This window comes from Equus quagga, chromosome 10, assembly GCF_021613505.1.
Source record: "Equus quagga isolate Etosha38 chromosome 10, UCLA_HA_Equagga_1.0, whole genome shotgun sequence".
Taxonomy (NCBI): Eukaryota; Metazoa; Chordata; class Mammalia; order Perissodactyla; family Equidae; genus Equus; species Equus quagga.
Genome location: NC_060276.1, coordinates 70,401,313 through 70,425,695, shown reverse-complemented (window position 1 = coordinate 70,425,695; position 24,383 = coordinate 70,401,313).

The window sequence follows — 24,383 nt, the reverse complement described above, 5'->3', positions numbered from 1 at the left end:
ATCCCACTTAGTTAAGTCACTTTTCTCTTGCTGCTTTCAAAATTCTCTTTATCTTTAACCTTTGACAGTTTGATTATAATGTGTCTCACAATAATCTTTTGGTTGATTTTGCTTGGGGTTCTTTGAGTTTCATGTGTCTAGATGTCCATATCCCTTCCAAGATTTGGGAAGTTTTCAGTCAATATTTCTTTAAATAAGCTTTCTGCCCCTTTTTCTCTCTCTCTTCTGCTTCTTGGACTCCCATAATGGATATATTTATTCGGTTGAAGGTATCCCATAAGTCCCATATGCTTTCTTCTTCTTCATTTTTTGTTGTTGTTGTTTCTCTAACTGGATAATTTCAAATGACCTGTCCTTGAGTTTGCTGAATTTTTCCTTCTGCATGAGTGAATCTGCTGTTAAAGATCTCTATTGAATTTTTCAATTCTTTCATTGTATTCTTGAGCTCCAAGATTTCTGTTTGGTTCTTTTTTATGGTTTCTATTTCTTTGTTAAACTTCTCATTTTGTTCACGCATTGTTTTCCTGATTTTGTTTAGTTGTCTGTGTTCCCTTGCATTTCACTGAGCTTCTTTTTTTTTAAGATTTTATTTTTTACTTTTTCTCCCTAAAGCCCCCTGGTATATAGTTGTATATTTTTAGTTGCAGGTCCTACTAGTTGTGGCATGTGGGATGCTGCCTCAGCGTGGCCTGATGAGTGGTGCCATGTCCGCACCCAGGATTCAAACTGGTGAAACCCTGGGCTGCCACAGCAGAGTGTGCGAAATTAACCACTCAGCCATGGGCTGGCCCCTCACTGAGCTTCTTTAAGATGATTATTTTGAATTCTTTGTCAGGCAATTTGTAGATCTCCATTTCTTTGGGTTAGTTATTGGAGCTTTATTAGTTTCCTTTGGTGGTGTTATGTTTGCATGATTCTTAATGATCCTTGTAGCCTTGTGTTGGTGTCTGTGCATTTGAAGGAGCAAATACCTCTTCCAGTCTTTCCAGACTGGTTTCAGCAGGTAAAGACCTCCTGTTAGGTACTCGGGCTGATGGCATTGTCTCCAGGATTTCAGTTGAGCGGGGTTGGAACTGGGTCATGTGGCTGCTGCTGGATCCTCTTTGGGGTCTATGGTTGTCAGGACTGTTACCAGGGCCTTGAGCAGGCATGGATCCTGTCTAGTTCCTAGTTCCTGGGTGGACAAGACTGCCTCCAAGACTTTGGTCAGCAGGGCTGGCACTGGGAGAGAGGTCTGCTTCTGGGTCCATAGACAGTGGGTTTGTTAACAGGTGTTTAGATGAATGTGACTCCCATTGAGTCCTTGAGAGGGCTCCTGACAGGTCACTGGGTGTTTCCCTAGTGAGCAGAATTGGCCCTGGACTGCAGCTGAGATGGGCTGGAACTGAGTCACGTGGTCCATAGCTGGGATCTGAGTCTAGAGCCCTGCCTCTAGGGACATAGACAGGCATGCCTCCTGCTGGGTTTCTGAAGGCAGAACTGCCCTCAAACTGCAGCTGAGTGGGACTGGAGCTGGTCACAGGACTGCTTCAAGATCAACAGTCAGATCAAGGTCAGAGCACCTGCCTTCAGGGGCACAGAGAAGTGTGTCTCCCCTTGGTTCCCTACTCAAGCTGGACTGCTCCTGAACCTTAGCTGAAAGGGGCTGAGTAAGTCACAGGACCAAGTCACAGGACCACTTCAGGCTCTGCAATCAGACCAAGGTCAGCAGGCCTTCCTCCTGGTGGGGCACAGATGAGTGTGTCTCCTTCCAGGTACCTGGATGGGCAGGTCCACTCCCAGGCTGTAGCACCAAGGGCCTGGAATCAGGTTAGAGGACCACTTCAAGATCTGCAGTCAGACTGAAGTCAGTGGGCCTACCTCTGGGGGCACAGATGGACATGTCTCCCACTCAATCTCTGGGTGGGCAGGACTGCGGCTAATAGGGGCTGAAGCTGGGTCACAGGTCATTTCAGGGTCTACAGCCAGAACCAAGGTTGGTGGGCCTGTTACCCAGGGCACAAGCAAGCATGACTCCTGCCTAGTACTGATGGCAGGATCAAGGCCAAATGGGGCTGCAGCCAAGTCCGCAGGAGGGTGGGGCTGTTTCTGGATTTGTTGCTGGACCATCTTTGGAGAGTCTGCCACCTCGTCACAGGCCTGCCTTCTCAAAACAGCCCTCCTCGGTCTTGGGCTCCAGTGAGGTTTCATAATCTCCTACCTGGATCCCAGAGCTCTCACGAAGGCATTTTTATCCATGGATGGCTGCCAAATTATTGTTGCTGAGGGGGAATATGAGCAGGGGATCTTTTACTTTGCCATCTTGTTGATATCATTCTGCCTTTTGTGGTTTTAAATGACCATTTTATAGGATTCCCCTTTCTCTCCTTTCTTAGCATATCAATTATACTTCTTTTTTACATTTTTTAGTGGTTGCACTAGAGTTTGCAATATAGTTAAAACTAATACAAATCCACTTTTAAATCACATTATATCACTTCATGGGTAACACAAGTACCTTGTAACAACAAAATATTCCTAATTCTTCCCTCTCATCCATTATATCACTGATGTCATTCATTTCACTTATACATATGCATACATGAGCATATATTTATATATAAGATATATATAAGCATACATAATCAAATACAGCGCTGCTATTTTCACTTTGAACAAACTGTTATCTGTTAGATCAATAAAGAATAAGAAAAATAAAAGTTTGGATTTTACCTTCACTTATTCCTTCTCCGACGTTCTTCCTCTCTTTATGTAGATCCGAGTTTCTGACCTACGTCATATTCCTTCTCTCTGAAGAACTTCATTCAACATTTCTTGCAAGGGAGGTGTACTGGCAACAGATTCCTTCAAATTTTGTTTGTCTAAGAAAGTCTTTATTTCTCCTTAATTTTTGAAGGATAATTTCACAGGTTAGTGGGGTTTTTTCTCTCAACACTTTAAATATTTCACTCCACTCTCTTATTGATTGCGTGGTTTCTGAGCAGCCAGATGGAATTCTTATATTTGCTCCTCCATAGATAAGGCTTTTTTTTTCCCTCCAGTTTCTTTCAAGATATTTTTTCTTTATCTTTGATTTTCTTAAGTTTGAATGTGATATGCCTAGGTGTAATTTTTTTTTTTTTTTTTGCCTTTATCCCACTTGGTGTTCTCTGAGCTTCCCAGATCTGTGTTTTGGTGTCTGACATTAATTTGGGGAAATTCTCAGTAATTATTGCTTCAAATATAGCTTCTATTCCTTTGTTTCTTTCTTCCCCTGGTAATTCCCAGTATGAGTATGTTACATCTTTTGTAGTTGTCCCACAGTTCTTGGATATTCTGTTCAAGTTTTTTTTCAGTCTTTTTTCTCTTTGTTTTCAGTTTTGGAAGTTTATATTGTCATATCTTCAGAGATTCTTTCCTGACCCATATCCAGTCTATTAATTAACCCATCAAAGGCATTTTTCCTTTCTGTTACAGTGTTTTTGCTCTCTAGCATTTCTTTTTTATTTTTCCTTAGAATTTCCATCTCTCTGCTTACATTATCCATCTGTTCTTTCATGTCGTCTACTTTTTTCATCAAAGCCCTTAGCATGGTAATCATAGTTTTAAAAACAAATTCTTGGTCTGATAATTCCACACACGTACCATATCTGCATGTACTTCTGATGCTTGTTCAGTCTCTTCAAACTGTGATTTTTGCCTTTTAGTATGCCTTGGTTTTTTTGGTTTTTTGTTTGTTTTGCTGTGGAAGATTCGCCCTGAGCTAACATCTGTTGCCTATCTTCCTCTTTTTGCTTGAGGAGGATTGTCCCTGAGCTAACATCTGTGCCAATCTTCCTCTGCTTTGTATGTGGGATGCCGCTATGGCATGGCTTGAGAAGCAGTGTGTAAGTCCATGCCCGGGATCCAAACCTGCGAACCCCAGGCCGCCAAAACGGAGTGCATGAACCCAACCACTATGCCACCAGGCCAGCCCCCACCTTGTAATTTGTTGTTAAAAAGTGGGCATGATGTACCAGGTAAAAGGAGCTGTGGTAAACAGGCCTTTAGTAAAGTAGTGGTAAGTGTGAGGGGAGGGAAAGTATTCTAGAGTCCTATGATTAGGTCTCAATCTTTTGGTGAACCTACGCTCCTGGACTGTGGACTTCACCAATGCTTCTCAGTTTTTCCCCCCTTAGATGGGACAGGAGGGCTAGAGGGATCTTAAGTTGGGTATTTCCCTTCTCTCACGTGGAAGACTAGAGCTGGCTAGAGTTGGATAGTTCCCTTCCTCAGGTAGGTTAGGCTCTGCTAATATCCCAAGAGGTTAGCCTCTGGTTAAATAGTTTGTCTTGAGGGCAGATCCTGTTAAGAAGAACAGACTGCTCTGGCATATTTCAAAATGGTTCCCTTTCCTTTCCTCCTGGTGGACACATGAGGGAATTTCTCTCTGACATTCACTATGAGAACCTGGTAGAACTCCAGGAACTAAAATTTTCAAAAGCATGGGGGCCCCACCATGACTGGGTCTCCCTGGGGTTTTTAACTCTCAGACTTGTCACTCTGAGCCTCCAACAATTCATCAATTAGCAGTTCAGATTTTCCTACCCCGCCACTGGTTCCCACAGAGGTTTCTGCTCTGGTAAGTTATGATCCTCTGTATCTGCCTGTCTGTCTGTCCAATTTCGGGGGCAGCACTTTGCCCTGTGGTCTCACAGACCTAAGAAGAGTTGCTGATTTTTCAGTTTGTTCATCTTTTTACATTTTGTTATGATGGTGTGGTGACTTCTAAGCTCCTCACACACTAGACCAGAAACTGGAAGTCCTATGTGGTAATTTGAAAGATAAAATTTTAAAAAGAAAAAAATTCTCAGCTGTACCCAAAGTCCAAATGATGCCTCACTGCCTCATGCAAATGATGGTGAGAGGCATGATGAGGCTCGAGACGTGGGTTATAAACTTGCAGTGAGAGTTTGTAAGCCCCAAGCTTGTCTGTATGTCCTTGATCACTTAAGGATTCGCTAAGCAAGTACTGCAGGCACTTCATTCACTATCAACAAAACCAGTGGTTCCCAAAGGTCAGTGGCATCAGAACTACTTTGAAAACATTAATCCTGGCCCCCATCCCCAGAATTTCTGATTTAGGATGTCTGAGTGAGGCATGAGGACTTTTTGTTTGTTTTTGCATTTCTTTTGTTTGGCTGTTTGTTTTTTGCTTCTCAGCCATTCTGACGTGTGGCAAGATTTAGAAACTACTAGTTTAGATCTCTTAATCAGAATTGGAAGATTCAAATTCCAAGCCATCAATATGCATTTCTTTGGTGCGACCTGCAGGTGGTGCTGCTGCTGCAGTATGCCAAAATAACTCAGCTCAAGAACCAAAGGGAAAACAGGTTTGGGAAGGAAATTCATATAAATTAGGGCCCTAGATCCAACAAGAATAAAAGATCTCATTGTTTAGGTGACAGAACAATAAAGGTTAATTCACACCAATTATATTACTAATATAATACCTTATGTCAGTTCCCAAGTGGTTCTGAAATGACATTTTCCCCCCCTCTAACTCAAATAAAGCTATATGTAGGTATCCAGCAGGTCCAGGTTTGTAAATATCTGGGCTCCTCTCATAACACCATTGCCTTTAACCACTAGAGACCTTCCATCACCTGTAATCTTCTCTCTTAACCTTTTACAGAAAGAGCCCGTACCCAAGTGGAGGGATTTGAAGATTTAATACACCTCCGCCATAGATTTAATATGCAGAGTCCTTGAGCCTGGACTTCTGAATCAGAGTGCGAGTACATTCACTTTTCAAGGATAGGCATCTTGACCATAAGACCAAAAAATCAGTTGAAGTTCTGATACAGGACTAGAATTTCCATCTCCTGTTCTGAAAACACCTCTCAAGTAGGTGAGAATTTATTGGCAAAGTGGGTTATCTGGCCACAAGCCTGGCCCAAAGATAATGTTGGCAGCACGTATAGGTGAAGTTCAGGGTCTCATTGCTCCAGGAAATGATAAGTTTGTACATCTCAAGATAGGTACATCTAAGGTCAAGCAGGCCCATGGCCAGAAAGTGATGGCTTATATTATCTATCTCTGAGCTTCGAGGGTACAGGTGCCATCAGAAGCAAATGCCTTTCAATAAAGCAGAGATTCGCAATCCGTGTGCTGCAACACAGATATTAATCTCCTCAGCCTTAGGTGGCTGGGCAGAACCTGAGCCAGCTGAAGCCTGGACCAGTCACCTCTGACTATGAGTGGTCTCCATTTACCCCACTGCACTATACAAATGTTATAATTTTCTATATGTACTTTGGCATGAGAAAGATTGGGAAGTTCTGGAATAAATTCTGCCAGGACTAGGGCAGGCCTGGGCCCTGTCAATAGCTGGGCCTATTAGTTCCAATTCCCCAGTACCCCCAAAGACCACCAATACATTTGTTTTTAACTGTATGCCACCACCCTGTCTGCAGTTTCACCTATAGCCAGGACATCTCCTGACTCAGTGTAAGGCTCAGATAAAATGAAGGTTATGTCTGGGGCCGGCCCAGTGGTGCAGCTTAAGTTCACACGTTCCGCTTTGGTGGCCCAGGGTTCACCAGTTTGGATCCCGGGTGTGGACCTATGTACCACTTGGCACGCCATGCTGTGGCAGGCGTCCCACATATAAAGTAGAGGAAGATGGGCACAGATGTTAGCTCAGGGCCAGTCTTCCTCAGCAAAAAGAAGAGGATTGGCGGCAGATGTTAGTTTAGGGCTAATCTTCCTCAAAAAAAAAAAAAGAGAGAGAAGAAAAATGAAGGTTATGTCTGAGTCTACCTTACTTTCCTGCCACTAGAGGCTACAACATTTTCCAGTTATGGCTTTAGGCCATGCAGCACTGTCCCCTCTTGTGGTCTAAACTTCTATCACTAGGAATCACTAAACTACTATCAACTAGGAATCTCACTCTTTCCAACCCATATCCTTATACCTTGGATCCTCCTCATCTGCCTCAGGTGTGGTCTACACTGGTCCCTGTATCAGTGTGACCGAGAGATAAAGTCAAGTGACCAGCAGGCTCCTAAGTCTAGGGTGTCTAGGACTTTGGCCATTGAATGGTCTGGGCTAGCTTGTCTCAGATAAGACTCGCTCTTGGAAGCATGGCCTCAGAGTGAGCTTGTTCATCTGTGGAGATGGGTCAGTGGAATGTGATGGAAGGATGGCTTACTAACCTTTACCCATAGTAGAGGTAGAAAAGGGTGGTGTTGGCCTTTTCTATCAGGAAACGGATATCATGTGGCTAGAAATATCATGGGATCCTTACTGAGGAAGTTACCAGGCTATAGGTAAGGAACAAACTATCTTTCCGTTACCTATCTGCCTCCCAACCTTACCCCTTTAGGAGGTTAGGAGATACGTGAGAAGTGCCACTAACCCTGAATTTCCATGAAAGTCTACAGCAACACAGACAAAACCTGGTGTTGGAAACCCAAGAATACTAGCCTGAGTCCTGAGATCAGCAGGCCTGTGAGCACAAGGTGAGCAGCTCTGCTCTGGCTTGTCAGTTCACTCGTAGGGAAAATGTAACTTCTGTCCCCCATTCCAAATTTTCAGCAAAGTCTGATGTGCCCATTCAGCCTTTTGTGGTGGACTGTGTTGAGTAAACGAAGAGGGCTTTAAAAGGGGTGTCCTGTGCCCTGTTCTCCCACTCAATGAGGCCTGTGCAGAGCTATAACATCAGATCAGGGGGGACCGTAATTCAGGATTTTACAGGTGGTGACAGGATGAAGCAAAGAGAGATAGTAGCAGGGATAAACATGTGGAACAAGGAAGCAGTACTCAGTGTACAACTCAGTGGTGGACGTGAGACAAACCTGCTTCCTCCCCCAAAATATACCAGAAGGTATGACTTTTGAGGAAAGAATTTTGACACTTGAGAAACAAGCAGCCATTATAATCATAATTTTTTTGGAAAATATTTAATGGTCTATAAACTGCTCACAATGTAATAAATGTAAAAGAAGACAAAATTATCTATATACTGTATTTACCATTTTGAAAGTTACATATCTATATCTACATCTATTTACCAGCAGATAGATAAGGAGATGCAGACTACACCAAAAGGCAACAGGTGTTACCTTGAGGGAGTAGGGTATTGAATGATTTTTATTTAATCTTTATATATTTCTTATTTTTAAATAATAGCTTTATTGATATGTAATTCACATACCATAAAACTCATGCTTTTAAAGTGTACAGTTCAGTGGGTTTTATTATATTCACAAAGTTGTGCAACCATCACCAAAATCAATTTTAGAACATTTTCATCACCTCCAAAAGAAACCCAGTCCCCCTCCCTAATCACACCCCACGCTGCCGCTGCCTGCCAGCCTGTCTCCTCTCTGTGGATTTGCCTCTTCTGGACAATTCGTATAAATGGGGTCATATAATATGTGGCCTTTTGTGACTTGCTTCTTCCACTTAGCATAATGTTTTCAAGGTTCCTGTATGTTGTAGCATGTGTCAGTACTTTATTCCTTTCTATGGCCAAATAATATTCCATTTTATGGATATATCACATTTTGTCTATCCATACATCTGTTGATGAACATTTGGGTTATTTCTATTATTTGGCTATTATAAATAATTCTAGTATAAATATTAGTGTACAAGTCTTTATTTGGATATGTGTTTTTATTTCTCTTGGGTAGATACCTAGGAGTGGAATTGTTGGGTTATGTGGTAACTCTATGGTTAACTTTTTGAGAAACTGCCAGACTGTTACATTTCTTATTTTCCAAACTTTCCATTGTGAATATCTACTGCTTTTATGATCATAAAAATAAAAAATTCGCAATAGACAAAAGAAACCACAAACGCTTCTGTAGCCGTTATATACTAGTTGACTTAGATAATCACTCCAGGCTTAGCCTGCCACCTTCCTCTTCACATCTTTCCTTTTGTCTGACCCCTCGTTTCTGTCCCACTGGTACTGTACCTAAATGAAGGCCATTATGCCTAGAGCAAAAGAAGTGATGGCCAAGGCCCTCAGGTGAGAGTATACTTGCTGAGGTCAAGGGACAACAGCAAGTAGGCAATGTGGCTGGAGTAGAGTGAGCAAATGCGTGAGAGTGGTAGATGAAGTCAGAGAGGAAATGGTGTCAGTCAGGGAAGACCTCTTTGATAAGGCAATATTTGAGCAGATATCCGGAGTAAAGCATTCCAGACAAAGGGAACAGCAGTATAAAGGCCCTGTGGTGGGAGCATCCTTGGCTTGTTTGAGAAATAGCCAAGGAAGCTGGTATTGCTGGAGGAGACAAGTGAGGGTAAGAGTGATAGGTGAGGAAGGCAGAGAGGCACAGGGCCGGGCAGGTGTTGTAGGGCCTTGAAGGACATCGAGATGGTATTTACTTTCACAGAATAGGGAGCAATGGGAGAGTTTTAAGGAGAGGAGGGACACGATCTGAGTTATGTTTTAGAAGAATCCTTCTCGCTACTGTGTGAGGGGAGGCTGCAGAGTTGAACAGGGGCTCTCTAACTACCCCGGCTTTTTGAACCAACTCCAAGGAACCCTGGGCTTCACCTAGCCTGATATCCAGAGTATGTTCAAATACATCAGCCAGAGGGGTTTATACTAACTTAAACCAGATTACAGTATCCCCTGTTCAACACCATCCAGGGTCTCCCATCACACTCAGTAAACTCCAACATCCTTGCCTGGTGACTTCTTTGCCCTCATCACTTCCCGCTCCCCTTCCTCCCTCTGCTCCGCCACATTGGGCTGCTTTCCTAGCTGCCCTTCTCCCCTACTCATTAGGTTTATTCCTGCCTCAAGACCTTTGCACTTGTTCCTTCTGCTGGAACACTTTTCTCCAAGCTCTTCTGATGGCTTGCTCCTTCTTATTCAGATATCAGCCAAAATGTCACCTTTCCAGAGAGGCCTTCTTAGACCTCTCACCATAAAAGAGACCCTGGGCGCCCCCCCTCACAGCACCCAACTTTCTTCCTTTTCCGAACTTCTCTCTCTTTGTAATTCCCTTGACTATTGATTTGTTGTCTAAGTTCATCACCAGAATGCGAGTTCCAGGAGGACAGGGACTTTCTTCAGTGCTGTGTCCCTAGACCTAGGCCAGTGTTGGCATATAGCAAGCATTTAATAAATGGCTGCTAAACAGACCAATGAAAGAAAAGCAAGCCTTTCCTCCCTTGATTTTTCTCTACCACTGTAGAGACAGGTTAGATTTTTTTGAAAGAAAATGTATAAAACATAAAGAAGGCTAAAAATAAAACAAAGAAAGAAAATGCAAAAAGTACAGCAGAGCTTTACAACAAAGCATGGGTCACTGAAAGAGTTAGTGAGACGGCATCTACATGAAACCCACAGCTAACATCATGCTTAATGACGAAAGACTGAAAGCTTCCTGCCAAGACCAAGAAGAAGACACAGATGTCCACTCTTGCCACTTCCATTTGACGTTACACTGGAAGCTCTGGGCCAATTAGGCAAGAAAATGGAATAAAAGACATGCAGACTGGAAAGGAAGAAGTAAAACTACCTCTATTTGCAGATGACATGATCTTGTATATAGAAAATTCTAAAGAACCTACTAAAAACCTATCAGAACCAATAAACCAGTTCAGCAAGATTGAAGGCAGCTTCTAGGGCAACAAGGTTGGGCGATGGAGTTTCCTGACCTTCTCAGAGCAGATGGAGCAGCCCGCACACTTCCTTGGGTTACTATTTCCCTGGAATGAAACAGTCCAGACACACAAAGACTCCTGCTGCCTTCCTGCAAGCACCTTCCCCGCCCTATCACCCTCACCCCTTTGTGAAAAGGTTGAAGGATTATATTCTCGTATCCTGTATGCCCTGTTAGCTGTGCCAGCCAAGCAAATCTATAGTCGGAGTATAGTTATCTCAGGATGAGGAATCGGGACTCTGTAATGCATCTTTTTCTAAGCTTTTGTATTCTTTCTCCCTCTCTCTGGTTTTGTTTTTCACTTGTATCCCTAGCAAATTTCTTTTTCCAATTTCAAAATTTCAAATTTCCAAATATCGGAATTTCAAAATTCCAATATTGTCTCATATGAACTAAGGGAAATAGGATTTGTCTACATCTCAACCATTGCAGGGCTAGCTTGGGAAGTCAGAGGTCCCTTGAGGCTAGGTGTGGGAGTGGCTGCAGCTAGCACAGCTGGAGATGCAAGAAAGGGTTGGAGCTGTGCAGATTTGGGGGCTTTTTTTGGACGAAGGCTTAAGATACTGGAATGATCAGCTTTTGGCTGAGGATCAAGTGCATCTCACTAGGGAAGAATGTGGTTGCCTGGAGACTTGCCGATCTGATCAAAATGACTTTAACTGGAAATGGGGAGTGGGGGGTGAAAAACATGCCCCATCAGACTGTAAGGCCAGATACTACAGACAACAGCAGGCATGTCATCGACAGAAGAATAATAGTAAAAGAGACACCAGTGATTTGCAGCAGAAAATGACTGGGAAGGAAATTGGGAATGGCACTTCCAGTCTCAACTGTCAATATGCCAGTGTGAAGAGTGAGAGCAGAAAACAAAGTAAATCGGGATTTTTAACACAAAGAAGTAAAAAAAGAATCTAAGATATCACTAAGACTTAAAGGAAAGGGATTCATAACTGAAATATACTCATGGGCACTTCTAAAGACACAAATCTGATAGAAGGATTTGAGTTACCCACCAGTAGGAAGGTGGCCGTTTGCCCACCTGTACCGACTTTGTGGCATCCTGCGGGTGAGGTTAAGATCAGAGAATCAAGGGAGGGAGTAATAGGGGAAATGAACATCAACCCCCAAAACTGTGGAAATTCATCATTTACTCATTTATTTAGTGCCCTGCACTCATGATAGGGCAGTAACAAATCAGACAAGATTCTTGCTCTCATGGAGGTAATATTGAGGGTAAACAGACAACAAACACATGAACAAGTAAATTAACAAGATAACTTCAGATAGTGAAAAGGTCACAGAGAAAATGAAACTGATAGACAGCGAAAGGGAGGGAGGAACTATAATAGCTTGGGTGGTCTTGGATGGCCTATCTGCAGAGGTGACTTTTGAACTGAAATAAGAACAAAGGGAGGGATAAACCATGCAAACATCTGGGGGAAGAGCATGCAAACAGAGGAAACAGCAAAGGCAAAGGACTTGCAGAAGGAACAAGTCTGACCCACTGGAGAAAATGGAAGAAGGCTATTATCTCAGTTTTAGTTCTCCCAGATGCAGACTGTGAGACAAGGATTTGAGTGCAGATAGTTTATTGGGAGATGCTGGGAATAGCAGTAGGTCAGTGGGAAAATGACACAGAGAGAGAAAGGCAGCCAGTAAATGATATGTTAATAAGCCAGCTACACAGTGGGTAACAGTCTTAATACTTCAGAGAAACTCTTGGAAATGGGGCAAAACACATGTCTCAAAATTATCCCACTCAAGGAGTAAGAGAGAAGCACTTATACCACAACTCCTGGAGACATTGGTTAATGGCTGTTCTCCATGAGCAGAGTGACCTTCCAAGCCTCCTGAAAAAGCAATCAGGCACAAAGGTGCAGACACTGGCCACTGAAAAGTGAGGATGCAGTGAAATGACAGAGCTAAGGGATATGAGAAGGCATTGACAGTGTCTGCTGCAGCTGGTAAGCCTAGGGCAGAATCAGAAAAAGGGCCAGCTTGAGAGTCAAGCAGGGGCCAGATCACCCAGGGCCAAGGTTAGTTGCAAACTAGTAGCTGGGCGAGGTTTTTGATTTGGTGTTTTCTCGTTTCTGTTCATTTTTTAATTTTGTTTTTAATTTCCAATAATTAAAAATAAGATCTCATGTCTAGACCTAGATTTCTAGTTCTCTTGGGAAAAAAATCAAAAGATCTGACAATAATGGATCTTTATTTGGCAAGGTGACAGTCTGTTGGAACTGAGTAGCAGATGTCCCATTTATAGAAGGGTCATGTTAACCAGTCCTCTGAGCTTTGGATCAGTGGTCTAGGGCATTGAAGGCCATGATGAGGAGTTAGGGTTTCATTCTAGCATCATGGGCACGTTTTAAGCAGGGGGTTGATACAATCAGTCCACTCTGCAAAGATAGATGAGTAAGAAGGCTACGAGTGTAGCCTGGGCAAGAGGTGATGAGATCTTGGAAATGGGTTACAGCAGAGACGAAAAGCAGTGAAGGAATTAAGTACATAATATGGAGTGGATTTGACAGGATGTGCTGATGTTGCCAGTTAGGGAAAAGTACATATCTAGGATTACACCCAGAGTTCTGGCTTTAGTATATGTGTGTATAGTACTACGATTCACTGAGATGGGGAAGACTGGGGGTGGAACTGGTCTGAGAGGAGAAGCAAAAGTTCTATTTTGAACATAGTATGTTTGAGCTGTCTAATAGACATCCAAGTGAAAATGTGAAACAGGATATATAAGATATCTCTTAGAGGGCTGAGGTCGGGGTGGAGACAGGAATTCGAGTTATCAGAATATGGAAATGGGACTACACCTTCTATTTCTGGCAATATTGTATGTGAGATATTCTGACAATAACTTCCTCCTACAAAATACCAGGAAATACTGGATAAAAGATAACAAATATCCTTTTAAATACATTGCTGAGCTCAAAATGAATCAAGTAAAATCCCCACGAGCCAAAACAAAGAGCTGAGCTTAAAAGCAGAGCCCTAGGCTCATGCTGCTTTAGAATCCCAGGAGGCGGCCATGGATGATGGGCCAAGGAGAGGCCAAAGGTTTTCGGCTTAGTTTATTTTGGACCTTTCTTTGGTTGGAGGAGCGGTACACCACCAAATTATCACATGCATCATAAAAAAGACCCTATGTAGTTTTGTCTTTTGGATTTACTGTTACTATCATCTATATTTTAAGCTATTACACAATTAACCAATTTTAAAGTGAAACACCAACAAAATCAAAAATAACAAATAATTTAATGCTAAAATATCAATGTCATCTCATGACTTATTTTTCCATATCCAGACCTAGAGTACACTCATTTCTCTATTTTCAAATCCAATTTTTAAAGTAAATTTTTATTGAAGTATAACATAAATAGAAAAGAACATATATCTTAAGTGTATGGCTTGATAAATTTTCTTAAAGTGAACACACCCTGTAACCAGCACTCTGATCAAGAAACAGAACATTACTCCAGGACCAAGACACCTTATGTCCTGTTCTCAATCACTCTCTCTCAAAGGTAACTTTATCCTAACTTCTAACACCATAGATTAATTTAATCTAGTTTTGAACTTTATAGAATGGAATCATATAGCATGTACTCTTTCATGTCTGGTCTTTTTCATCCAACATTGTATTTGTGAGATTCATCCATCCATGTTGTGGTGTGTAGCAATCATTCATTCATTCTCATTGCTGTATAGTATTCCATAGTGTGAATATACCACAATTTATTTATCCATTCTACCGTTGATGGACATTTGGATTGTTTCCAGTTTGGGGCTATTAAAAATAATGCTGCTATAAACATTGTATTTTGCCTTTTATGCATGTCTATTTATGGACATACGTATGCAATTTCTATTGGGCGTATACCCAGAAGTGGAATTGCTAAGGAATAAGATATGCATAGATTGAGTTTTAGCAGAAACTGCCAAACAGTTTTCCAAAGTGTTGTACACCTTGTACAAATTTACCCTCTCACTAGCAGTGTATAAGAGTTATAGTTGCCCTACTTAATTTTATAATTGTCAGCACTTAATTTTATTATTCTTTTACATTTTTGCCATTCTAGTAGTATGAATAAGTATCACATTGTGGTCTTAATTCACATTTCTCTGATGACTAATAAAGTTGAGAACATTTTTATATGTTTACTGGCCATTTGGAGATCTTCATTTTTCTTTTAGGTTATCTTTTTTTCTTATTGTTTTGAAAGAGTTATATATATATATATATATATATATTCCGCATACGAATCTTTTATTGGATATATGTAATACAAATACCTTTACTCACTCCATGACTTGTCTTTTCACTTGTAAATGGTATATTTTGATAAATAGAAGTTCTTAATTTTAATATAATCTAATGTAACAATATTTTCCTATAATAATTTCCTATAATATTCCTACCATATACCAATATTTTACTGTAATATTCCTACCATATATATATGGTTACACTCTTACATCCTATTATAAAATTTTGCTTACCTTAAAGTCATGAAGACACTGTCTATTTTTTTCCCTAAAAGCTCTATTGCTTTCCCTTTAATGTTAAGATCTCTCATCATGTTGCTTGCATTTTTTTTTAATTAAAGTTATGAAGGTTAACATCCTTGTGAAATTACAGTTGTACATCATTATTAGTCATGTTGTAGGTACACCACTTCACCCCTAGTGCCCTCCCCCCACCCCCCTTTCCCCTGGCAACCACCGATCAGTTCTCTTTGTCCATATGTTAACTACCACCTATGAGTGGAGTCATACAGAGTTCGTCTTTCTCTGTCTGGCTTATTTCACTCAACATAATATCCTCAAGGTCTATCCATGTTGTTGTGAATGGGACGACTTTGTCCTTTTTTATGGCTGAGTAGTATTCCATTGTATATATACACCACATCTTCTTTATCCAATCATCAGTTGCTGGGCACTTAGGTTGGTTCCATGACTTGGCTATTGTAAATATTGCTGCGATGAACATAGGGGTGCATGGAACTTCTGGAATTGCTGATTTCAGGTTCTTAGGATAGATACCCAGTAGTGGGATGGCTGGGTCATAAGGTATTTCTATTCTTAACTTTTTGAGGAATCTCCATACTGTTTTCCATAGTGGCTGCACCAGTTAGCATTCCCACCAACAGTGTGTGAGGGTTCCCTTTTCTCCACAGGCTCTCCAACATTTGTCACTCTTGGCTTTGGATATTTTTGCCATTCTAACAGGTGTAAGGTGAGATCTTAGTGTAGTTTTGATTTGCATTTCCCTGATGACTAGTGATGATGAGCATCTTTTCATGTGCCTATTGGCCATCCGTATATCTTCTTTGGAGAAATGTCTGTTCATGTCCCCTGCCCATTTTGTAATTGGGTTGTTTGATTTTTTATTGTTGAGTTGTGTGAGTTCTTTGTATATTATGGAGATTAACCATTTGTCGGATAAATAACTTGTGAATATTTTTTCCCAATTAGTGGGCTGTTTTTTTGGTTTCAATCCTGTTTTCATTTGCCTTGAAGAAGCTCTTTAGTCTGATGAAGTCCCATTTGTTTATTCTTTCTATTGTTTCCCTCGTCTGAGGGGTTATGGTGTCCGAAAAGATTCTTTTGAAGCTGATGTCAAAGGGTGTACTACCGATATTCTCTTCTAGAAGACTTATTGTTTCAGGCCTAATCTTTAGGTCTTTGATCCATGTTGAGTTTATTTTAGTAAATGGTGAGAAAGAATGGTTGATTTTCATTCTTTTACATGTGGCTGTCCAGTTTTCCCAGCACCATTTGTTGAAGAGACTTTCTTTTCTCCTTTGTAGGCCCTCAGCTCCTTTGTGGAAGATTAGCTGTCCATAGATGTGTGGTTTTATTTCTGGGCTTTCAATTCTGTTGCATTGATCTGTGCATCTGTTTTTGTACCAGTACCATGCTGTTTTGATTACTGTAGCTTTGTAGTATGTTTTGAAGTCAGGGATTTGATGCCTCCAGCTTTGTTCTTCTTTCTCAGGATTGCTTTAGCAATTCGGGGTCTTTTCTTGCCCCATATGAATTTTAGGATTCTTTGTTCAATTTCTGTAAAGAATGACATTGGAATTCTGTTTGGGATAGCATTGAATCTGTAGATTGCTTTAGGTAGTATGGACATTTTAACTATGTTTATTCTTCCAGTCCATGTGCATGGAATGTCTTTCCATCTCTTTATGTCGTCGTCAATTTCTTTCAAGAAGGTCTTGTAGTTTTCGTAGTATAGATCTTTCACTTCCTTGGTTAAGTTTATCCCAAGGTATTTTATTCTTTTTGCTGTGATCGTGAATGGGATTGACTTCTTGAGATCTTTTTCTGTTAGTTCATTGTTAGCGTATAGAAATGCTACTGATTTATGTATGTTGATTTTATACCCTGCAACTTTGCTGTAGTTGTTGATTGTTTCTAATAGCTTTTCTATGGAGTCTTTGGGGTTTTCCATATATAAGATCATGTTGTCTGCAAACAGCAAGAGTTTTACTTCTTCGTTGCCTATTTGGATTCCTTTTATTTCTTTTTCCTGCCAAATTGCTCTGGCCAAAACCTCCAGTACTATGTTGAATAAGAGTGGTGAAAGTGGGCACCCTTGTCTTGTTCCTGTTCTGAGAGGGATGGGTTTCAGTTTTTGTCCATTGAGTATGATGTTGGCTGTGGGTTTGTCATATATGGCCTTTATTATGTTGAGGTACTTTGCTTCTATACCTATTTTATTGAGGGTTTTTATCATAAATGGATGTTGGATCTTGTCGAATGCTTTCTCTGCATCTATTGAGATGATCATGTGGTTTTTGTTTCTCATTTTGTTAATGTAGTGAATCATGTTGATTGACTTGCGGATGTTGAACCATCCCTCTGTCCCTGGTATACATCCCACTTGATCATGGTGTATAATCTTTTTGATATATTGCTGTATTCGGTTTGCCAAAATTTTGTTGAAGATTTTTGCATCTATGTTCATCAGTGATATTGGCCTGTAGTTTTCCTTTTTGTGTTGTCCTTGTCAGGTTTGGGGATCAGAGTGATGTTGGCTTCATAGAATGTATTAGGAAGTGCTCCATCTTCCTCTATTTTCTGGAATAGTTTGAGAAGGATAGGTATTAAATCTTCTTTGAATGTTTGGTAGAATTCTCCAGAGAAGCCATCTTGTCCTGGACTCTTATTTTTGGGGAGGTTTTTGATTACTGTTTCTATTTCTTTACTTGTGATTGGTCTATTCAGATTCTCTATTTCTTCCTGATTCAGTTTGGGTAGGTTGTATGAGTCTAGGAATTTATCCATTTCTTCTAGGTTGTTCAATTTCTTGGCATATAGTTTTTCATAGTATTCTCTTATGATCCTTTGTATTTCTTCGGTATCTGTTGTGATTTCTCCTCTCTCGTTTCTAATTTTATTTATTTGAGACTTCTCTCTTTTTTTTAGTGAGTCTGGCTAAGGGTTTGTCGATTTTGTTAATTTTTTTGAAGAACCAACTCTTTGTTTCATTGATCCTTTCTGCTGTCTTTTTTGTTTCAATATCATTTATTTCTGCTCTAATTTTTATTATTTCCCTCCTTCTACTGACTTTGGGCTTTGTTTGTTCTTCTTTTTCTAATTCCGTTAGGTGTCATTTGAGGTTGTTTATGTAAGATTTTTCTTGCTTATTGAGGTGAGCCTGAATTGCAATGAATTTCCCTCTTAGGACTGCCTTTGCTGTGTCCCAAATCATTTGGTACGGTGTGTTTTCATTTTCATTTGTCTCCAGATAATATTTGATTTCTTCTTTAATTTCTTCAATAATCCATTGTTTGTTCAGTAGTATGTTGTTTAGTCTCCACTTTTTTGGCCCTTTCCCAGCTTTATTCTTGTAGTTGATTTCTAGTTTCATAGCATTATGATCAGAAAAGATGCTTGATATTATTTCAACCCTCTTGAACTTATTGATGCTTGCTTTGTTTCCCAAGATATGGTCTATCCTTGAGAATGTTCCATGAGCGCTTGAGAAGAATGTGTAACCTGCTGTTTTTGGATGAAGTGTCCTATATATATCTATTAGGTCCATCTGATCTAATTTTTCATTTAATTCTATAATTTCCTTGTTGATTTTCTGTCTGGATGATCTGTCCATTGGTGTTAATGGAGTGTTGAGGTCCCCTACTATTATTGTATTGCTGTTGATGTCTCCTTTTAGTTTTGTTAATAGTTTCTTTACAAATTTTGGTGCTCCTGTGTTAGGTGTGTATATATTTATAAGTGTTATGTCATCTTGGTGGAGTGTCCCTTTTATCATTATATACTGCCCCTCTTTGTCTTTCTTTATCTGTTTTGCTTTGAAGTCTACTTTGTCTGATATAAGTATGGCAACACCTGCTTTCATTATTCATTATTAGCTTGGAGTATTGTCTTCCATCCCTTCACTTTGAGTCTGTTTGTCTTTGGGGCTGAGGTGTGTTTCCTGGAGGCAGCATATTGTTGGATCTTGTTCCTTGATCCATCCTGCCACTCTGTGCCTTTTGATTGGAGAGTTCAATCCATTCACGTTTAGTGTGATTATTGAAACGTGGGGGCCTACTGTTGCAATTTTATCACTTGTTTTCCCGTTCTTTTGCATTTTGTCCTGATGGAGAGCTGTTACTTTGTGTTATTGTCCTTCTGCTTATCTCCTTTGTTCTGGATTTTGTAACCCCTTTCCTTTTTTTGATTTTTCAGGAATGAGGCTCTTCCTGAGCATTTCTTGAAGAGGAGGTTTTGTGGCGATGAACTCCCTTAACTTTTGTTTATCTGGGAAAGTTTTTATTTCTCCATTGTATTTGAAGGATATTTTCGCTGTGTAGAGTATTCTTGGCTGCAGGTTTTTGTCCTTCAGAGTTTTGACTATTTTATTCCAATCTCTTCTAGCCTGTAAGGTCTCTCCTGAGAAATCTGCTGATAGCCTTATGGGGTTTCCTTTGTAAGTTATTTTCTTCTGCCTGGCTGCCTTTAGCATTTTCTCTTTGTCATTGACTTTTGCTAGTTTCACTACTATATGCCTTGGGGTTGGTCTTCTTGCGTTAATAAAGTTTGGAGATCTACTGGCTTCTGTCACATGGAGTTCCATCTCTCTTCCAAAGTTTGGAAAGTTCTTAGCTGTTATTTCTTTGAACAGGCCTTCTGCACCCTTCTCCTTCTCTTCTCCCTCTGGTATACCTATAATCCTTATGTTGCATCTCCTAATTGAGTCGGATAATTCTTGGAGAGTTTCTTCATTTCTTTTTAGTCTTAGTTCTCTCTCCTCCTCTGTCTGCAGCATTTCTATATTCCCATCCTCCAAATTGCTGATTCTGTCCTCCATATTATCAACCCTACTGTTTAGAGTGTCCAGATTTTTCTTAATCTCCTCCATTGTGTTCTTCATCTCCAGTATTTCTAATTGGTTCTTCTTTATAGTGTCAAGCTCTTTTGTGATATAGCTCCTGAACTCATTGAGTTGTCTATCTGAATTCTCTTTTAACTCATTGAGTTTTTAATAATGGCAGTTTTGAAATCATCGTCATTTAGGTTATAGATTTCATTGTCTTTGGGATTGTTTTCTGGGTGCTTATCATTTTCCTTCTGTTCTGGAGATTTAATATATTTTTTCATACTGCTTGATGGTGTGGATTTTGCCTCCACATAGGGATAGAGTTTAGTCACTGCTTCCACTTGTTGCGACTGGTTTTTTGGGGGGGCAGCTGTTTAGACTGCACCAACCAGGAACCCTGTCAGCTGTTACTGACTGGACCTGGACCCCTCCTCATAGTCACAGTGGTCCTGTGGGTTCCCTCGTCGGTTGTGGGGGCAATCGCAAGGGGGCCTCAGGCTGCTGGTGCCTACTGTTGCAGCCCACTTAGACGCGCTCCCTCCTTGTGGTCTGCAGCAGTGTTGTGGGCTTTCCCAGCAGCCAGGAGCAGGATCACCTATAATCGCTGCTTTTTCCCTAACAGAGCCCACAAGATTACACTTGTCCACTATAGGTCCCAGAAGAGCTATAGGTATCTTCTGCAGTCTGTTGTTAGCTCATCTAGCTGTGCTACTTTTGCCCCAGGGCCTTCCCGCCTTGCAATTGCCAGTGGGGACCTCTCCACTAGTGCTGTGCAGAGCTTTCGCTGAGGCTGCTGTAGGAACCTGGAGCTCCCCCCTGGGCTACGTAGCCATTTCACCGGAGCTCCACTCTGCTCCACTCCACTCTCACAGGATCTCTGGGAGCCCCTTGCCTCGTCTGGGACATGGCCAGAGTCCGTGGGCCTGGAGGTGGCTTGTAAGCTGCTGCCTTGTGGGGAATTCTGCTCTAGGTAGCTTCCTGGTGTTCCGAATGCTGGGCGGGGCCTCCCTGCCAATGGCGAGCAGAGGCCCTCCCTGCTGAGGTGTGCGGGACCCTGGAGCATCCCCCTGGGCTGCAGAGCCGGGTGTTGGAGCTCTACCCAGTCCCCAAGCACGTCCATGGGAAGTCCGGGCACCCCCTGCACTGACCCGTGTGCTGGAGACCGTGGGCCCAGCAGCAGCTGGTGGTCTGGTGCATTGCCAGGGATTCCACCTGCTGGGAGCTTCCCTTTGTTCTGGATTCTGGGAGAGGCCTCCCTGCTAATGGCCAGCAGAGGCTTTCCCTGCCGGGGAGGTGCGGGACCCCAGAGCCCCTCCCTGGGCCGCAGAGCCAGGCGCTGGACCTCCAACCATCCCCCAAGCATGTCCATGGGAAGTCCGGGCACCCCCTGCACCGTCCCATCTGCCGGAGACCATGGGCCCAGCAGCAGCTTGCAGTCTGGTCCCGTGCCAGGGAATCTGCCCACCGGGAGCTTCCCTTTGTTCTGGATTCTGGGCGTGGCCTCCCTGCTAATGGTGAGCAGAGGCTTTCCCTGCCAGGGAGGTGTGGGACACCGGAGCCTCCCCCTGAGCCACAGAGCCGGGCGCTGGACCTCCAACTGTGTCCCCAAGCACGTCCATGGGAAGTCTGGGTGCCCCCTGCACCGACTCATGCACCGGAGACCGTGGGCCCAGCAGCAGCTTGCGGTCTGGTGCCATGCCAGGGAATCCGCCCGCCGGGAGCTTCCCTTTGTTCTGGATTCTGGGAAGGGCCTCCCTGCTAATGGCAAGCAGAGGCCTTCCCTGATGGTGGGTGCGGGACCCTGGGGATTCCCCCTGGGCTTAGGTGTAATTGCGGGGGGCTTGAGTAGGGCTGTTGTCACCTGTTTCCACCATTGCTCCGTTGGTGAGTGCACACTCCCACCCTTGGTGTGTAGCGATGCTATGGGGGAGTCCGCTGGAAGAGAGACTCCTGCAGGAACTAGGCTGTCCGGGGGTCAGGGGTCAGAGAGTTTTCACCTATTTCCACCTCCTCCTTGGTGGAAGTCCGTCCGCCTTCCGATGTGTAGTAGCACGAGACTCTTAGGCGTCTTGAGATGCTATCTGGATATCCTTTGTTAATCGGTGAATGTCCAATTAGTTGTAGATTCGACGGGGGAGAGATGAAGAAGACCACTCACTCTGCCATCTTGGTCCCGCCTATTAGCACACTCTTATTGCAATTGTCCTTTTAATTGGGTTGGTACCCAGTGTAGCTGGTTGCTAGGCTCAGGGGCTTACAGTTGTGATAGGCCTGAGGCCAACAAGGCTGATGTCAGTTCTCTCAGGAGTGCAGCTGAGTGGGGCTAGCCCTTGGCATGGAGGCACTCAGTTGTTTCAGGCTTTGGAAGGTGAGGCTGATCCTTTTTATGGCTATTTGTGAAACACAAGTCTTCTGCCGCTGATAAGCCTCACCCCCTCTGGACCACATACACTGTCAGCACAGTCCTGGTCCGTGCACACTTCTCAACCCCCTGGAGCGTACCCCACCACCACACTGCAGAGGCCCCCATCTCTCCCCCAATGCCCCCCACAGTTCACCTGGTCCTCACACAAGCCCTGCCCCACAGAGGCAGACACCTTTGCCTGCCTGTAGAGGATCAAGGCACTCAGTCAATGCAGGCTGAAAAGTAGCCTGAGGGCTTGCTGTTAGGTGGGGCCAGTCCCTAGGGCGGGTTGCCTGCCCTGGCTGAACTGGATTAAATCTGTGCTCTAGTGGCTGTGGCAGACCTCTGGGCTAACAGCCCAAGGGACGCACCTCAATGGCCCCCACAGGTGTCCGTATCAGCACGCGTGGACCAGCTCAGAACAAGGGCCCCACCAATGTCTCAGTCTCTGGAGAGGATCCTCCTCTCACCAAGATGCCCCCAGAGCCCACCAGGTGAGTCTCGTTTCACCAAAGGACAGTCAGCCTTCTCGCTGGTGATTTTAGGTTGCTGCAATGAGTGAGTTTGTGCGTGGGCCCTTTAAGACCCGGATCTTTTCGGCTTTTGGCCAATAGCTTTTCTGGGGTGTCCTCGCTGCAGTTAATAGCCAGCAAAGCCAGACAGTAAGACACCCCCATCTCAGTTGGGCTGAGTCCGAAGGATGGTTATAGCAGTATTGCCCCCGCTCCGGACCTCACTCCTCCAGGGAGGGCTGCTTACCTTATGTTTGCTCCCACCTGGCCAGCTGAGAAGTTCCTCTGCTCCCAAAGGTGGCTTTTTTGCTCTCTGGCCGGAGTTACTGCCTCTTCTGCTTTCGTCAGGACTGTCCCTTGTTGTGGGGTTTCTTTTTACCCAGTTTTCAGTTTTCAATCCAGGGTGATTCTTCCTAAAATTGTTGTAACCTGGTTGTGTTTGTGGGAGGAGGCAAGTTCAACGTCTGCTCACAGCGCCATCTTGACAAGAACCTCCTGTTGCTTGCATTTTAATGGACATATAAGTGTAGCAGACAAGGCCTTGGGTCTTTATAAGAAGGAGGAGTAGGAATTAAGACCATCACACACAAAAATGAGAATTCTCAAACGACCATCCCCTTACCAAAGTATAGACTATAAAAAAATTCCACTAGGCAGTAAATGAAACAACAAGCAAAGTTAGCTGTTTTGGCTGTTTTCAGTGAATGTGGTCTCTTTTGAGAATTCATAACCACAAAGAGTTACAGATCAAATTTATACTATCAATGTGTCCAGGAAACCATAACCAAAAAGTTAACAAAAGTATTCTCAGATTGGTAGTGCCCTGCGGTGCCTAGCAAAAGCAAAGATAAATCATCTCTGAAGGGATGGAACTTCAACCCAGGTCATAGAGAACTGCAACAGAAAAAAACTCATAAAACTGAGCTCACAACTCAAAGAAACAAAATGCGTGAGGAGATGTGACACCATTAGTGAGACTTAGCAGAAATAACAAACAACAGGATTACACCGCTATGAAATCCATATAATGGAATTACCAGATGCAGAATATGTAATGTGTGTCTCATATGGTTAACAAAATAAAAATGAAAATGAGAAAATGGAAAAGGAGCAATATGCTATTTGAAAAAGACCAGATTTTTTTAATGAAAATTTTTAAGGTAATTGTAGATTCACATGCATTTACAAGAAATAATACAGAAGGATCCTGTGTATCCTTTACTCAGTTTCCCCCAGTGGTAACGTCTTGCATAATTACAGAACAATATCATAACTAGGATATTGATATTGAAACAACCCGCTGATCTTGTTACCGGCTCTTAGTTAATATCAGCCCTGACATTGGTTCCCCTACAGCAAACCTGGCATGTATGGGGTTAAAACTAAAAGCCGGCATTCCCAGTTCCCTGGGTCTTTAGTTAGACTCATGTGTAAATGTTCCTTTCTTTAACCTCTGACTCCCTGAGCTTTACAACCAAATAGAC